Source organism: Colobus angolensis, unplaced genomic scaffold, assembly GCF_000951035.1.
Source record: "Colobus angolensis palliatus isolate OR3802 unplaced genomic scaffold, Cang.pa_1.0 Scaffold341, whole genome shotgun sequence".
Taxonomy (NCBI): Eukaryota; Metazoa; Chordata; class Mammalia; order Primates; family Cercopithecidae; genus Colobus; species Colobus angolensis.
This window is the reverse complement of record NW_012116722.1, coordinates 1638769-1643351: the sequence shown is the minus strand read 5'-3', so window position 1 is coordinate 1643351 and position 4583 is coordinate 1638769. Positions and strand designations below refer to the sequence as shown.

The following is a 4583-nucleotide window of genomic DNA, read 5'->3' as shown; positions in this document are numbered from 1 at the left end:
CTTGAACCCGGGAGGTGGATGTTGCAGTGAGCTGAGATCATGCCATTGCACTTCAGCCTGGGTGACAGAGCGAGACTCCGTCTCAAAAAAAAACATCTGGCTTCAGTCAAATAGTCTGATGGCATGCATATCAAATGGGACACAGCATCCAGCAAAATTTTAAAAAGCTGGGGTTTCGCTAAGGTTTGAACTCTTTCTCTCATGGGGAGTTTAAGTCCTGTGAAGCTCTATTGTGGCGTTGTTTCTCTTCATCAGTAGGTAAAGATAGTGTCGCACGCAATTGGATTTGAAGTGATTCCAAGACTAGGGGAAGTTGGCAAAGGGTTTTAGACCAGAGACTGGTACTCTGAGCTGAAGAAACAGCATAGTGAAAGGCATGCAGGCGTGAGGGAGCCCTTGGCATATTCAAGTAATTGGATTGCTTGAAGGGTAGGATGAGCACGGGAAGCAGTGAGAGATAAGATTAGAAAAGAGTCAGGGGCCACAGCAGGAAGGGCCTTCTACACCATGTTAAGGTATTCGGGATCTTATAAATGATCGGGAAGTCAACAATTCACTTCATTCTGAACCGTGGTCCAAAGCCCAGCCCAATCCAATTACCTTGCAAGTTTAAGTCACACATTTCAGGTAAAGGTAAGGGGCAAGTTCACCATTTGCTCAGGCAACATTCCTTATCAGTTGGTCAAGAGTATTAGCTAACATGTTACGGAAAACAGCACCTTGTTACTACTGGATCGGCCATCACCAATATTTATTTTGTTTGTGCTACTAAAGGATTGGTTGTGTGGCTCAGACATCCTCATTCATTTCTTGTACTGACTGTGTGATTACATGTTCTCTTTTTCTCTAGATCTTTCTACCTTCTCCTTTATAGTTGTCTTGGCACCTTCCACTAATCATTAAATGTTAATTCAATCTCAAGCCCTTTTCTCACCCTATGCTCTTCCTCCCTATGTGATTTTATCTAGCCTTGCGCTTCCCTTGCTATCCAGGTCCTGAAAATTTGTTTGTTTGTTTATTTATTTTCTTGAGATGGAGTCTTGCTCTGTTGCCCAGGCTGGAGTGCAGTGGTTCAATCTCGGCTCACCGCAACTTGCGCCTCCCAGGTTCAAGCAATTCTCCTGCCTCGGCATCCTGAGTAGTTGGGATTGCAGGTGCCTGCCACCACACCCAGCTAATTTTTGTACATTTAGTAGAGACAGGGTTTTGCCATGTTGGCCAGGCTAGTTTCAAACTCCTGACCTCAGGTGATCTGCTTGCCTCGGTCTCCCAAAGTGCTGAGATTACAAGCGTGAGCCACCATGCCTGGCCAACATCCTGAAAATTTAAAAATCTATTCCACCTGAATTGCCACCTGAAGCTCTAGGCTGTACTTTCAACTGGTTCCAGACTTCTGACCCTTCTGTGACACATGAACCTCAAGCTCAGCATGTCCAAAACAAAACTTTGAGGGGTCGGGCATGGTGGCTCATGCCTGTAATCTCAGCACTTTGGGAGGCCAAGGCAGGTGTATCACAAGTTCAGGAGATCGAGACCATCCTGGCTAACACGATGAAACCCCGTCTCTACCAAAAATACAAAAAATTAGCCAAGCATGGTGGTGGGCACCTGTAGTCCCAGCTACTCGGGAGGCTGAGGCAGGAGAATGTTGTGAACCCGGGAGGCAGAGTTTGCAGTGAGCCGAGATCATGCCACTGCTCTCCAGCCTGGGCAGCAGAGCGAGACTCCGTCTCAAAAAAAAAAAAAAAAAAAGCTTTGTATCTTCCTTTCCTCCACTAGTATCTGCTCCTCCCTCCTTCCTTCAGCTGTTATGACAATCAATCACCTGATCTCCCAAATTAGAACACTTGAAGTCATCTCTGATGTCTCCTTCTTTGTTACTTCATACATCTAATCTGCTGCTCAAATTTGTCCATTAGTTTCTTTCTTTGTTTGAGACAGGATCTCACTCTGCTGCCTAGGCCAGAGTACAGTAGGGCAATCTCAGTTTACTGCAGCCTCAACCTCCCAGACTCAAGCAATCCTCCCACCTCTGCCTCCTGAGTAGCTGGGAATACAGGCACGTGCCACCACAACTGGCTATTTTTTAATGCAAATTTTTATATTAAAATCTGTTTCCAGGGCCGGGGGCAGTGGCTCAAGCCTGTAATCCCAGCACTTTGGGAGGCCGAGACGGCGGATCACGAGGTCAGGAGATCGAGACCATCCTGGCTAACACGGTGAAACCCCGTCTCTACTAAAAAATACAAAAAAACTAGCCGAGCGAGGTGGCGGGCGCCTGTAGTCCCAGCTACTCGGGAGGCTGAGGCAGGAGAATGGCTTAAACCCAGGAGACAGAGCTTGCAGTGAGCCGAGATCTGGCCACTGCACTCCAGCCTGGGCAACAGAGCGAGACTCCGTCTCAAAATATATATATATATATATATATGTTTACAAATCATAGTAATTGTTTTTCCTCTTGATTCAACATTTCTCCCTCCCCTAACAGGAGCCCTAGAGCCTGAAGAGCATGTACATTACTAACCAAATATACAATCCAGCCGCCCCATCCAAACTGGAATCTGATTACTAATGGACGAGAATCGGGGCTGCCCTCAAGGGATGGGAAGCAGTAACTATGATCTCAGGGAGAATGGGTACTGAGGGTGCCACCAGTCAGAGTCAAAAGCTGTGCACTGGGTCCAGGATGACTTGTGCACCCTGTTCACTGTGCAGTTTCCGACCACCATGGACAGGGGAATCTTGGAACACCAGTCTCACTTGATGATGCCACATGTCCGTGCTCACATTGATAGTAAACAGAGTGAATATCATTCCCATGACAATCGGAATAAAGATGAAATTGAGGGTGGTGACCTGCAGTAGGCAGCAGTCTTAGTATGGATTAGTATGAACATCTTCGTACTGAACCGGAGGCTGCAATCCTCCTGTACACTTGCTCTTTAACCTAGGGGACTGTCTTTTTAACTTGAAGTTAAATTTCCACATTGGTTCCTGTCTTTTCCCAACAATCTTTCTGCACCAGAAAAGTACGCATTTGGAATTCTTTAATGTGCTGGGGGTGCTTTCTGGAATGGCTGGATTCTTGGACATTGGAGCAGCAAATGGCTCATACATATATGGTACAGAGATCGGATCACACAAGCCCGGAGACAGCGCAGCTTCTCCGTTGACTCTGGTCTCAGAGGCAAAGGCAGGGAAGCATCCAGCCTGTAGTGCCTTCGGTACAACCTGATCCAAAAGGCAGCAGTGCAAATGACAGTCCAAGCATTCTTACAAATCAGAGAAAATTTCACAATGTCCTCAAGACGGATATAGGAGGCCAGCAACAGCCAAATATCCATGGGATACTCCTCTCCTCCAGCCGCGTCCAGTTCTTCTTTGTGCATCTTGCTTTTCTTTTTTCTGGAGACAGTTCTCTCACGGATGCTTTCTTCCTGGGCGTCCATCTCATCACTGCTGTCGATGATGTCACAGGGCTCACCAGCCCCAGAAAGAGCTTCCTCTGCAGGAACCTGAGAGGCTTCCAAGCCACAAAGGGATTTTACTTCCTGCTGAACAGCGTTGCGTACGGCTTTCTTGACTCGTCCAGACCTCACGACCGGCGGATCCGAGTTGGCGTAATCCGTCTCGGTCACTCGGCAGAAGCAGGCGTCGTGGGCCCGGAACTTGGGTCGCTTTCCTCTGTTGGGCATGGCGACCGCACCGGGGCGTGGCCTGCCTAGCGGGCCGGCCCGGGGTCCCGTCTACCGCGTGAGAGCCGGACCCGCAAGCCCCACGCCAGCTCCGCCCGGCTCCGCGGCCATCCCACACCGGAGGCCGCTAACTCGCCCACAACTGGCTATTTTTTGTATTTTTTGTAGAGACAGGGTTTCGCCATGGCCTCAAACTCCTGAGCTTAAATCCTCCCGCCTCAGGCTCCGATGAGCCACTATGCCTGGCCAAATTTGTCGATTTTTATACCTATGTTTTTCCCTTTTCCCCATATACTTGATGTCACATCTTCATCTCTCATCTGAACTATTATTTCATCATAGGACTTACCACTCTCTGTAGTGATTTATTCAGATTACATCTGTGTTGAGGAATAGGCACCGGATGCTCTGTGGCGCTAGTTCTTACCCATGTATGTATGAAACCTGGGCAAGCCCCATAGTTTATCTTTCATTCTAAGAGGTAAAAAATATTCCAATCACGGCTGGACGTGGTGGCTCACTCCTGTAATCTCAGCACTTTGGGAGGCCGGGGCAGGCAAATCACTTAAGGCCAGGAGTTCAAGACCAGCCTGGCCAAGATGGTGAAACCCCGTCTTTGCTAAAAATACAAAAATTAGCTGGGTATGGTGGCTCGCACCTGTAATCCCATCTACTCAGGAGGCTGGGGCAGGAGAATCACTTGAGTCTGGGAGGTGGAGGTTGCAGTAAGTCGAGATCAGCCATTGCACTCCAGACTGGGCAACAAGAGCAAAACTCTGTCTCAAATAAAAAAGAAAGAAAATATTTTGATTGCTTTCAGCCACATGAAAAACTAATGTTAGAAACTAATATGTCTGATGCAGTATAATAATCGGAACTCTTGACTTT

The 4583-nt window shown here is 47.8% G+C and overlaps 1 pseudogene; it reads right to left on the bottom strand.

The window, feature by feature from the left end:
- Nucleotides 1–2615: 2615 nt before the first annotated feature.
- Nucleotides 2616–3802, bottom strand: LOC105519253 (annotated as a pseudogene).
- Between the last annotated feature and the right edge of the window lie 781 nt (nt 3803–4583).